Genomic DNA, 13,283 nt, shown 5'->3' with positions numbered 1-13,283 from the left:
TGTCAAGTCCCAACGTACTGACTGACTGAAACAAAAAAACTTCTGATCTAATTTGTTTTACAATCTTGTCTAAGATTGGGCGGTGCTGGGAACCAACCTGCACCTCATCACTTGTGAGGCTAGCTATTATGTTTAAGCAGGCCCCTTGACCCATTAATGTACCACACGCTCAAAGCAACCGTGACACAATAAGTTCTTGCCACCACAGTTTTACTGAAGGTGGTATAAGTTAGTAAAATGGTAGCACACTTGCTTCTGAGTCAGAAGGTTGTGGGTTCAAATCCCACTCTAGAGACTTTTGCTGATGTTTCAGTGCGGACTGAGGGAGTGTTGCACTGCCAGAGCTGTTGACTTTCTGATGAGGCTTGAAACCATCTGCCCTCTCTCTAATCAAAGTAGAAGAGCCCATGGAACGATAACAGCAGGGGAGCTCTCCCTGGTGTCCTGGCCAATATTTATCCCTCAACCAACATCACTAAAAACAGATGATCTGGTCATTATCAAGATGCCGATTGTGGGAGATGGCTGTGTGCAAATTGGCATTCATTGTTCCAAAATTGCAACAGTGACTACACTTCAAAAGGTTTCTGTCAACCGTAAAGTACTTTGGGATGTCCTGACATCTTGAAAGGCTCTATATAAATGCAAGTGCTTTCTTTTATATGGTAGGCAAAATTAGTATGTTTAATAATAGAAAAAAATCTGAGCACATATATTATGGTCACTGGGAATGGTGGACTGAGAACCAGCTTGTTTTAATTACTGTAGGCAGATAATATTATACACACTTACAGTGAAATTAAAAGCCATCTTCTGCTATGCACCAACCTGGTTAACGTGTATACAAAGCAATTGCGTGCCATGCCAATATAATTAGTAATTTACTCTGAAAGTATTTCCTTCACCTGGCACCCACTTATCTATAGTGTCTGGGGATGTGTGGAAGGTTAAAGTGCAAAGCTGTCTGCAGTGAATGATATTTCAAACAGCAAGATAAATTCTGTATCCACCTGCTATCCAATTCCTTCATAATCTTCAGTCCTGAACTCTGAGCCACTGTAGCTGCAAACTTCAGAAAGCTGGTTACACAGCAGGGAGTGCAGTAAAACAGATTTGGACTGGTACAATTCAATTAACTTGCTGTAATTCTGTTTCCTGTCCACATATAGCATAAAGTCACTGACAGCTTTTAAAAATAAAAGGGCGTAATGGTTACGTTACTGGACTTGTAACCCAGAGGTTGGGCTAATTGACAATCCAGATCCCACCGTGGCAGCTTTGAGACTTTAAATTCAGCTACAAAACCTGAAGTGGGGGGGGGAGGAGTCCTGGCTTTGGAAAAAGTGGCCACAAAATTGTCACGTTGTTGCGAAAACCTCGATTGGTTCACTAATGCCCTTCAGGGAAGGCAACCTGCCTCTGTCGAAGGGTCATGAGGACTCGAAACGTCAACTTTGTTCTTCTCCGCCGATGCTGCCAGACCTGCTGAGTTTTTCCAGGTATTTCTGTTTTTGTTTTGGATTTCCAGCATCCCCAGTAGTTTTTTGTTTTTAACCTGCCCTCCCTGTCTGGTCTGGCCTATAAGTGGCTCCAGTCCTAGGCAACGTGGTTCACTCTTCACTCCCTGCATAGTAAGCTGCTCAGATGCATCAAACCCTTATTAAGGACAAGGAGGAATGGGCAATAAATGCCAGCCTTGCTGGTGACTCCCTCATCTCACTAAATATTAAATTGAAAAGAAAGTCTCTTTGAGCAATGAAAGAACAAATGCTGCACACTTTCGAGATAAAAAGTCTGAAGTGAGCAACACATTGTTCACTCCATTAACATTAATGGATAGAAAGCCATGTGCTGGAATATTTGCCCCCACATGGGGCAGTTTTGCAAACACCATCATATTTATAGTTTGAAGTGTTAAAAGCTGCTGAGAGGGCAGCTCAAGATGGAGGCACCCTCTCGCTCCCTCACCTTCAACTGCAGGCTTCATTTTCTTCATGGTAGAGGGTCTCCTACTGGACCTCCAGCTTCAAGAGTTCACCTGCCACCCTCAATTTGATGGTGAGCATGTCCTCTGACCACTAATTGGCCAATTCAGTGAAAATCACTTCTGAGTGAATGCCTCCCACACAGTGCAGGGTTGGACACCCCCTCCCTTTGACCTCAGTGTCATGGTCCTGACCCTAGACCCAAAACCCTGTCTGTGCAAGGCACTGTTTTATTGAGCAGTTTTCTCACGTCCCTGGAGCGAGAATTTTGAATGTTGCCAGGATGTGTGCCTGTAGTTGCCCTGTCCAAGGTGTGTAAATTATGAATAGCCAGAGGCAGCTTCTTCAGTTCTCTGAATGAAGGTAGGTCCGACCCACAGTGCTGTGATCTCCACCATGGTCGGGGCAAGAAAGCAGGTCCCGATTCCACCCTAGCCGGAACGGGAATCGAACCCTCGGCACCAATCCGATCCACGCAGGTCGTCGGGCCAACTGAGTCAAGTTGATACTCAACCTGTTCGCCTGCGTTATGAACGCAGCTTCCTTGGTCATCAAGTCCTGGAGTGAGACTTGAACCAAGAGCTTCTGGCTCAGAGGCAGAGGCTATCCACTGCACCACAAGACCTCTATAGTGGCAGCTACAGAGGGGTTTCAAAAGCTGTCATTCAACGCAGAGCCTTTTGCGCTTGCTGAGACCTTGCCCATTAAGTGTGAACTTAGAGAGAATGAATGCCGAGAGTCTGTCCAACCTTGACAAGGTTTCACAGTTGTCCCAATTGGATATTTACACAAGTACATTTATCAGCAAGAGTTACTGAACAATGACCAGAAGCTAGCTGTGTTTTTCCTCCTCTCTAGTAGCCCTCTTGCTGTGTTCAAATTAACTCTTATTAGGACCAATTTGCAATATAATTCATCCCTTCCTAGGATATCAAAATTGCGAGGTTTCTTCCTCCCTACCTCCCAAAATCTGCAGCTCCTTAAAATACCGAGTTTATCACCTAATCATTGCCTTATCTTTGCCTCTATTCTTTTCAGCGTTAAGATCATGCATTGTAGACCTCAGCCCCTCATTCAGCTTTTCTCAAGTGAAAACCTGGACGACTTACTGATTGCATGTTAATATACTTCTCCCACAGTGCCAACATATGGTGACTCTGGCATGATTCACACACACAAGCCTAATCCACTCTCATGGAACAACCTTAAAAACTGACAACAACCATGTGCGGAGCAAACGTGCGCATCAGAAACTCTTCTGCAGTCAATGCAGATCATTTCCATAAAGCCACTGCAACACCATGAATTATTCATTCAGATTTACTGTTGATTCACTGCATTAGAGCACATTAATCTGAAGCAGCAGGATTCAAATCTAACAAACTGCACTGTACATGGCCTTAAAATGAATGGGAGACAAACAAAGGATTCTCCCATTTCAAGTCGTACTGTTGCTGCAACGTTTTGCTTGTGTAGACATGCAAAGCTTTGAAAAGTTAACAGCTGGATTTTCCCTTTAATCTGGTCGTCAATTCTTTACGTTTGAAGCCTATCGATGGGGGAAGGTGTGTTTTGGCACAGGCTGATTTGAAACAGACACAGCAGTAAAAAGGCTTGCAGGAAAAATGTTTGGTTAACATTAAAAAAATATTTTTTTGAAAGCAAGACCCAAATTGAAATTCAAGATTATATGCTGCCATCATTTAAAATATGCTTCTCTGCCATTATTAAATGTGTGTTTTGATTTCCTTCTCATTATTGCCCACATTTCAACAACCACTGTGGCTTTGAAAGAGCTAAATTCAGTCAACAGAGTTGAATTCAGAATTCAGTTAACAATAAGCAGTGTTAAATCATTGCACCATATGTCACCTGATGTGTCCCTTCTAACTGCCTTGAAGAATTTAATGAGGAAATTTCTTCAATGGACGTAAAAGGACAAAGGCTGCTCATCAGGGTTTACCTGTTCTTCATGTCACAGCACTGGCTAGTTGTCTTTTTCTCCCTTTTCGAAGTATAATTGAAGTTTACACAGATAGCCGTAAATACAACGCAACCAGTAATGAATTAATAAAGAAATCAGAAGAATCTTCTTTGCCGAGGGAGAGGTTAGAACTCACTATCACATGGAGCGGTGGAGGCGAATAGCACACCAGATTTAGGGGAAGCTAGATAAGCACACTAAGGAGAAACAAACAGAAGAATGCGCCAATATTTTGAGACCTCCTCCTCGACAATGTTGACCACACCATCCTCCTCTGCCATTTGGCTGGGTCTAACAGTCCTGATCTGGTTTATTCTCCTCTATCTAGTCATAGTCAGATCGCCACCTACAATGGCATCTTTCGCCCTCCCACACTGTTACCTCTTGAGTACCCCTAAGGGCCTATCCTATCTGGTCGTTATCACATTACTCTGTGTGGAAGCTTGCTGTGCACAAATTGGTTGCTGAGCTGCATACAACAATGCCAACACTCCAGAAAGTACTTCATTGGCTGTAAAGTGCTTTGGGATGCCCTGAAGTCATGAAACACACTACATAAGTGCAAGTATTTCTTCCTTGTTTCGCTTCCATTTTCTTATCCTACACGCTGTCCCTCAGCGACACCATCCGGAAATACACCAGGTTCCACGTGTATGCTAACGATATCCAGGTCTATCCCACCACCTCCACTATCTCCGATTTGTCATGCTACTGCTCTGATATCCAGTCCTGGATGAGCAGAAATTTCCATCAATTAAACATTGCAAAAAAAACAAAGTTATTGTCTTTGGTCCTCACGACAAACTCCATTCCCTAGCCGCCCAAACGACCCCACTCCCTGTTCTTGGTGGAGGCTGAACCAGACTATTCACAACCTCGCTGACCCCTTGGTCCTGAAATGATCTTCCAGCCCCATATCCAGTCCACCACCAAGACCACCTACTTCTTCCTCTGTAACTTGGTCTGTCTCCTCCTCGCCTCAGCTCAGACTCTGTGGAGACCCTCATCCATGCCTTTGTTCCCTCTTGATTATTTCCTGGCTGCCCTACAATCTTTCACCCACCACAAACTCGAGGACAACAGCGTCGTCGTTGTTTTCAAATCCCTCCATGGCATTGCCCTCCCTAACCTCTAACTTCCTCTAGCCCTACGCTACTCCAGTTCTGGCTTCTTGAGCACTCCTGATTTTAAACATCCCACCACTGGCAGCTGTGCCTTCAGCTGTCTGCATGGGCCTTAGGTTCTAGAATTCCATCCCTGAGGCCTCGCCACCTCCCTTTCCTCCTGTAAGGTGCTCCTTAAAAGCTCGTTGATCGCATAGCTCAGTGTCAAATTCTGTTTGATAACGCTCCTGTGAAGCCCCCCAGGATGTTTTACTATATTAAAGGTGCTATATAAACGCTACTTTTTCTACAGGTAAGTGAAGAATTCTATAGTTACCTTCTCTAAACGTACCTTGCACTCAGCTTACACCAGGAGATAAAACAAGTTACATGCTGCAGTGCAAATTACGTGAAACATCTTTGTGGGGGGAAACAAACTACAGCCTTTCAATTATAATGTTCACTGTACTTCGGTTTCTGGACCTGAACTTCCCAAATATGGGCATTTCGTATTGTACTTTCCTTTTATTGGCTTCCAAAAAAATGTTTAATCTTCTGGAGAAACTTCCTTGTTCTGAAGTTCAGCAAAAACCCTGGGGACTGATAAACATCGGAGAGAGCCAATTATGAAAACAGTGCTGACAGGGCGAGTGGATGCTCGTGTCGATTGGAAGGCAGAAAGAAGGCTGGCTAAAACACTGAAGTACAGTAGCTGTTCCACACAATGTAAAGTGTTAGAAGGGCAAATTGCTTCTTATGAACAATGGGTTAAGAATGCTCTTGATTTTTTTTTGGGTATTTTTCTCCGATTTTTCCACTTGCAGCTTCCGGAGATGCTTTTCTTAAAAACCTGTGTTGAACGATGCATGGGCTGCACCTATTCTGAAAACGCAGTGGAACTTCTGGTACTGAAGTTCATCCGGATTACAACGTCATCGCTGGAAGGAGTGGTAAATCCCTCGATAGATTAGTAATGAAGGAATTTCACCTCTGAATCTACATAATACTATCTACAAGTGTGACAAGTTTACACAGGCAGTTTCCATTATAAATCATAGAATCATAGGATATTTACAGGCCAAAAGGAGGCCGTGCTGCCCACTGTGTGTGTGTCAGCTCTCTGCTCACCTATCCTCACTCCCCAACCTTTTCCCTGCAGCCCCGCAATTTCTTTCTCTCCATTTCCTTTTTGAAAGCCACGACTGACCCAGCCTCCATCTCACATTCAGGCAGTGCATGCTGCCCTCTCAGGCAGTGAGTGCCACCCTCTCAGGCAGTGCATGCCGCCCTCTCAGGCAGTGAGTGCCACCCTCTCAGGCAGTGAGTGCCGCCCTCTCAGGCAGTGAGTGCCACCCTCTCAGGCAGTGCGTGCCGCCCTCTCAGGCAGTGAGTGCCACCCTCTCAGGCAGTGAGTGCCACCCTCTCAGGCAGTGAGTGCCACCCTCTCAGGCAGTGAGTGCCACCCTCTCAGGCAGTGAGTGCCGCCCTCTCAGGCAGTGAGTGCCGCCCTCTCAGGCAGTGAGTGCCACCCTCTCAGGCTGTGAGTGCCACCCTCTCAGGCAGTGAGTGCCACCCTCTCAGGCAGTGAGTGCTGCCCTCTCAGGCAGTGAGTGCCACCCTCTCAGGCTGTGCATGCTGCCCTCTCAGGCTGTGCATGCCGCCCTCTCAGGCAGTGAGTGCCACCCTCTCAGGCAGTGAGTGCCACCCTCTCAGGCTGTGCATGCCACCCTCTCAGGCAGTGAGTGCCACCCTCTCAGGCAGTGAGTGCCACCCTCTCAGGCAGTGAGTGCCACCCTCTCAGGCAGTGAGTGCCACCCTCTCAGGCAGTGAGTGCCACCCTCTCAGGCAGTGCATTCCAGATCTTAACCACTGGCTGCAAAAGAAAAAAGTTTTCCCCGATGTCGCCATTGCTTCTCCTGATGAATGTGCAAACAGGAATTTCCATTGTAAGAAGCTGACAGGATGTGCGTATAGACACAAGATTTTTTTTTTAATACATTATAATTGATATTCTAATGGGGCCTGCTGGTCATACACCAGGTGTCCCACTTTGTTGCAGATGCAGAGTACTTTTTTTAAGCACAAGTAAAATCAGTCACTCATACTGGAGGCCTCTGACCTGGAGACATGTCTACAAAGGATTTACCGACTGCACAGTTCGCTCAACAAATTGTTTAACTCCAGTTGACTTGATCCTCTGTTTAATTAGACACAGATCAAACTTAGCAGCAGAATAATACACTGGGCTAAGTAATACAGGGGTTGGGGGGTGGAGGGGGTGGGGGAGAGGAGGGGAGGGGCCAACTCGCTACATGTCGACTGGCCCCGGGCTCTTAACGCACTGTGGGCAGGCTTAACAAGGGCAAGTGTGGGACTTCCACCCCTCACTGGGGAGAAGTCCCACCCCACCCACCCCCCCCCCACCCCGGGCCTGCTGGCCAATCCACTGGCTGGCAGCTCCATCGGTCCCAGCAGCGTCAAGAGTGCATCCGTGGCCGCTGCCAGGACAAGGCAAGACGGCCAAGAAGGCCCATGGATCCCTGAAGCTGGTAAGTCCAGGGGTGTTGGGCAGGGAGGGTTTCGGCTGCTCAGGGATGGCTGCGGGGGAGGTTTGGGTTTAAGGCTGCGGGGGGGGTGGGGGGGAAGAGTTCCATCTTTGTGGACTGGGACCAGTCCTAAAGACAGTCCCCCCCCCAACTTTCTGCCCTTTCAAGATTGTATTTTTTAAAAGAAAATCAGGCTGCCCATGCCAAATATTTTATAACGTGGGCTGCGTATTATCAGGGTCAACTGGCTTGGTAACAAGTCTATTTGACCCTTGAATATCCATTTAAATATGGCAGACGGTCTGCCGATTTCGGCGCTCGCCCATTATTATATCGCATTATGGGGGCGAGCTTGGGGGGTGGCTGGGAAGATGGTGGGTGGGGCACCCACCCTATTTAAATGTCCCCTGCTGGAAAATACGCCCTGTGGGGGCACATGGAAGACAGCCCACTGTATTACACAGTGAAACATTCCTATCCTTTTATAAAGCAGAACTGCATCCAATTTACTATCAGCAATGTCGTGGGTGGCTCTCAAACCGGCCTATAAAACTTCCGTATACATTCGCCAGACTCCAGATGTCACCCTCTTAATAAAACTCCAGCAAATTACTGCTAAACAAGTAGAAAATTACTGCATTAAAAACAAAAGAGACTTCTCCGCTTCTTCTGATCCTTTTAGCTTGAATAAGTTAAGATACCAGAGAGGAGCCTAGCAGTAACCAATCGAAAAGAGGAAGCTTGCTGCAGCAATAATGAGCCTCGAACTGGCCACTGGCCCACAGGGTGTACCTGAGCACTGATCGAGTTTGGCTCCCAATCGAGCAACGTCTTCATTTTAAAATTCACATCCCCTGTTTTCAAATCCTTCCCTGGCCTCACCCATCTCCATAATCTCCCTCCAGCCCCACAACGCTGGGACATATCTGTGCTCCTCTCAATCCGGGCCTCTTCGGCATCCTGGATTTTAATCGCTCCACCATTGGTGGCCGTGCCTTCAGTTGCATAGGCCCCAACCTCTGGAATATCCTCCCTACACCTCTCTGCCTCTCTACTTTGCTTCACCCCCACCCACCCCCCACCCACTTTAAGACACTACTCAAAGCATTACCTCTTTGACCAAGCTTTTGGTGATCTGACTTTAATGGCCTGGTTGTGTTGACTCAGGAGCCCTTTAAAAATGGGGGGAGGGTCCTGGTTCTGGGATTCCCGACCCCAGCCTCGGATTGTGCAACTTTTGGGAGTGCTTTTAAAGGATGCAGGGGCTGCTTCCTGTCAGAGGCCCGCATATGGCAATCGCGACCTGGGAGGCTCCATTGCAGGGATAGGCACGTCCTGGTCCTCCGCAATTTTCATGGAGTCGGGCCCGGTTTTTAACGAGTCACGGATCCTGTTCCTTTAAGAGGAGTTGTGAACCCTAAGTCTGCACGAGGGGGACCTTTTATAAGGCAAGTACAGAAGTTCACTCCTCATGCTCCCTCGGCACCTGGCAGCCCCTGTGGCTGCCTCCGCACTCCTTCCCGGGTGGGCTGGCCTCACTCCAGCCTGCAGTGGGCCCCCAGCCATGAAGACCCCATCTTGGAGGGGCACTTTCTCCCAAACGGGTGGCCAAGGGGCAATTTTCCTGACTTCCCCCCTACCCAATCTTGAAGACGAAAATCCAGGCCAACAACTCCTCATGTGGCTCAGTATCACATTTGATTTTAATGATCCTCCCGTGAAGTGCCTCGGGATGTTTTATATTAACGGCACTATACAAGTTGTTGTTGTTCGGTCAGGAACAACGTACTTCAATGTCTCTTCCTACAAAAACTCGCTCAAAAATTCTTTCCTGTCCCTCAACTCACTGACGCCACAGGAAATCTAACAGTTTGTTTTTTAAAAGGTTACAGAAAGGGGAGGGGGCAGGAAAAGCAAAGTAAAAAAAAACGATAATATTCGTGTAATGAGTATAATGTGATGGAAGTACCAGCCTTATTCATACCGAATAGGAATGGAAGGAAGCGGCAGGAATTTTGGGACCGAAGTGTGTTCCATTGCACCAAACTATTTTGATTTTTAATTCCGCCCACGGTAATCCATGTAACAGGATTAAAGAAGTCTTGCTACAATTGTACAGGGATTTGGCGAGACCACACCTGGAGTACTCTGCACAGTTTTGGTCTCCATGTCCATGGAAAGATATTGGAGGCAATAAAGACAGGGTTCACGAGATTGGTTCCTGGGATGTCGTCCTATGATGGGAGGCCAAGCAAACTGGGCCAATACTCCCTGGAGCTTGGAAGACTGAGGAGTGATCTCACTGAAACGTGCAAGATGCTGAAGGGGCTTGACAGGGTTGTTTTCCCTAGCTGGGGTATCTAGAACATGGGGGCACCATCGCAGGATAGGGGGGGGGGTCAATCATTTAGGACTGAGAAGAGGGGAAATTTCTTCACTCAAGGGGCTGTGAACCTTTGGAATTCTCTATCCCAAAGGGTTGTGGATCCTCCAACGTTGAGTATATTCGAGGCTGGGATCGATAAGATTTTTGGGTCTTTCAGGGAATCAAAGGGTCAGGAGAGCAGGCGGGAAAGTGGAGTTGAGGCAGAAGGTCAGCTGTGATCATATTGACCGGTGAAGCAGACTGGAGGGGCCGTAAGATCCACTCCTGCTCCTATTTCTTATGCTCTTAAGCCAAACTCGATACACATTGGCTTTATGCTGCAGTTGCCTTCATGAGTTACGGTGTTAATGGGGGAGAGAGCGGGGGCATTGTAAGGGCCTGCACTGCTGGCATTAATGGTTGGAAAATTTGTGGTCAGTGCATTCCAGGTGCTTTTAATCTGTGTTGCCAGCAGTCAATGTGGCACCAGGGCCTTTTCTTGGAAGTTGTTATTTTTTTCCCTTTCACTGACCCAGCACAAACCCCAATCCCCGTCCCCCCACCCAGCCCAACCACAATTTATTTTTTTTAAAAAAAAGATGTAGGTGTTGCTCCCTGGATAACAGCTCCTCAGTCCTGACGGCAGTGCCCATGGAGGGGGGGAGGGGGGGGGATGCTGAGCCCAGACCAGATGCTGCCAGAGAGGGAAGGTTTCAAAGTCAATCACTCTTATAGGCTTCTCAGCAGCCAACTGAACAGTGGCTTTCACTCACATCAGGAGCTGGGGAAATTCAGCCCACAAGCGGCTGTCTTTGTTGTTGAAGTTACTGGAGCAGAATTGACGAAAGAATATCTACACAAAAAAAATGTCCAATCCCAGACTGCCTCTTACCAGCAGATCTGAAGTCTAAAACAAAGCAGTAAGAATTGACTGAGACACATGGTGCAGGTAATCTCCCTTTACTACATTTAAGGCTATGCAGCAACTGAAGAAAATATACCACCACCATCACCATCTCCACCAATAATTTGCCACCTTACCCCGACTTCTCAAGGGCAACTAGGGTTGGGCAATAAATGCTGGCCCAGCCAGCGAAGCCCCACATCCTGTGAATGAATAAAAAAAAAACGTTCTATGTTTGAGCGCCGCAGAGAACGACAATTGCTGCAGGTACCACTTTGTGTACAAAGATGTGCACTAGTGTCAGTTCCATGTGCTGTATACATCTTGAAGAACAGCAGCATTAATGTTGTTAGAAAATGTATTTGACAGCGCTGTTAAGAGTAAGAAATCATTTCAAAAATCGTGTCAATTAGTTACTAGGCTTCTGCATGCACTGTAATAACACACAGCCTGAGTTTGACCCCTCCTCCACATTTCTTGACTTCTCCACTCTGTACGTTCAATGCCAATTTCTTTCAGTGAAACATCGGGTAGACTGAAGTCACCATCTTTCGACCCTTGCCACAGATTCCAGCCATCTTCTCTAAGCCATTGGTTCCTGGTTGAACCAGACCGTTCACGCCCTATCGGACCTGGAACTTAGCTTCCAATCCTATATCCTCTCCATCACAAAAGGCTGAGTGTCTACTTTCTGTAATGTTGCCTGCCTCTCTCCCACTACGTCAGCCCCATCTGCAGCTGAAAGCCTCGGCCACGTCTCTGTCACAAAATTTAACTACTTCAATTGCTTCCTGAAATAAAAAGAGAAAGTGCTGGAAATACTCAGCCAGTCTGGGAGCATCTGTAGAGAGAGAGAGAAACGGAGTTAGCGTTGAGAGTCCAAAATGACTCTTCTTCAGTTCCAGACAGGCTGAGTTTCTCCAGCACTTCCTCTTTTTATTTCAGATCCCCAGCATTCGCAGTATTTTGCTTTTATTCAGCTGCCTCCTAGCTGGCATCCCATGCTCCTCTCTCAGTGAATGGCAGTTCACCTAAAACCTCGCTGCCTTTCACCTATCCTGCACCAATACCTATTCACCTAACATGTCTTCGCTGGCCTACATTGAAACTGTTTGGTGGCAATTAGGGATGGGCAACAGATGCTGGCCTTGCCAGTGATACCCACATCCCACGAAAAGGATTTTTTGAAAAAAAAATCACCACTTTGCCACCGTCTCCTCCATTTCCACCCCTATGACATGGGCCCCTGGCATTACCCGGCCGGTCAAGCCCCCGTTATAGCAAAATGAATACGGCCTCAAATTCAAATAAAATAAAGGTCAGCACGCAGTGACGTGACATGTCCCTGTGATGAAAGCTCTTGGATGTTTTAATGGCAGATATCCTGCTTTGGGTTTTTCTGGATTTCCCTTCAGTAACCCAATAAATCAGCCTGCACTTCTCCAGCTCATGCACGGTTCCCCGGCCAAGAAAAATTCTGCCAAATCATTTTAAACGGTTTCATTGTCTGGCGCATTCTTCATAGACCCCAGATTTAGAGTGGCGTGTTAGTGCTGCATTGTATTTAGACAATGCCAAATGCCACCGTTTATGGAGTGCTGGATGGTGATGAATTAGGACTTTTGTATATTCTTTAAAAAAAAAGGGCAGAATTTGTTTTCCCTCCGTCAATTTTTTTTTAATCTCTTGAAAACCAGGGAGAAATATTTTTCTGCCATTCAGTTCCATGTACAGCTAAGGGCGCATGGAACGTAAACAAAAGTAGAAAAATGATGTTGATGTTCTTAAGTTAAATTTTAGTATAAAGCAAATGTCTGGCATCTTGTGATTCGAGAGCCCGGATCCGGTTCAGACTGAAGTTGTACATTCATCAAGTCGATGCAGAATTATTGCAGCCTACCGTGCAAGTGGTGACAAACACTGGAAGCGGCCCAACATCAGTCACTAGATCAAGCTAAATTGAATAGCTTTTGGCCGTTTGTACAGGGCTCAGCAGCTCTAATCTTTCCAGCTCTGTCTGGGTTAGGAAACGTTTGTCTCTCCATCAAAATGATCAATCTCTAAAACCTGCACAACATCCTCTTTAATGATTCCCCTTAGCATCGCTCAACCTGTTTGGTTTCAAGGCAACTTCGAAATTCAGCCAGGAAATAAGCGTGATGAAACATGGGCGTCATTTGTTAAACAGATCCTAACAAATTCTTTTGAACCTGTATTCGATTGAACAAGCGACTGAAGGAGGAACGTTCTTCTGAGTAGCATTCTGCAGAGTGACGGAGCTGTCTCTGGGCCATCGACAAGATGCGCTGCAGCAACTTAGAACCATAGAAAAGTTACAGCACAGAAGGAGGCCATTCGGCCCAACTTGCCCATGCCAGCCCGAGGACACCCAGGTG

The 13,283-nt window shown here is 46.7% G+C and overlaps 1 protein-coding gene across 3 annotated transcripts in view; it reads right to left on the bottom strand.

Moving 5' to 3' along the window:
- luzp1 (leucine zipper protein 1) overlaps window positions 1–13,283 on the bottom strand; it is a 138,019-nt gene that overhangs the window by 110,348 nt on the left and 14,388 nt on the right. The window contains exon 1 of one of the 3 annotated variants that reach the window (XM_078567318.1): window positions 3,949–4,028. The exons of the other annotated variants lie outside the window; for them this stretch is intronic. The gene's annotated coding sequence lies outside the window, so the exon portion shown is untranslated. Of the gene's footprint in view, window positions 1–3,948; window positions 4,029–13,283 lie in introns of those variants that run through there. 3 annotated transcript variants of the gene reach the window in all.

This window comes from Cetorhinus maximus, chromosome 21 (assembly GCF_964194155.1).
Source record: "Cetorhinus maximus chromosome 21, sCetMax3.hap1.1, whole genome shotgun sequence".
NCBI classification, from domain to species: Eukaryota; Metazoa; Chordata; class Chondrichthyes; order Lamniformes; family Cetorhinidae; genus Cetorhinus; species Cetorhinus maximus.
The sequence above is the reverse complement of the archived record's forward strand: the minus strand, read 5'-3'. Positions and strand labels throughout refer to the sequence as shown.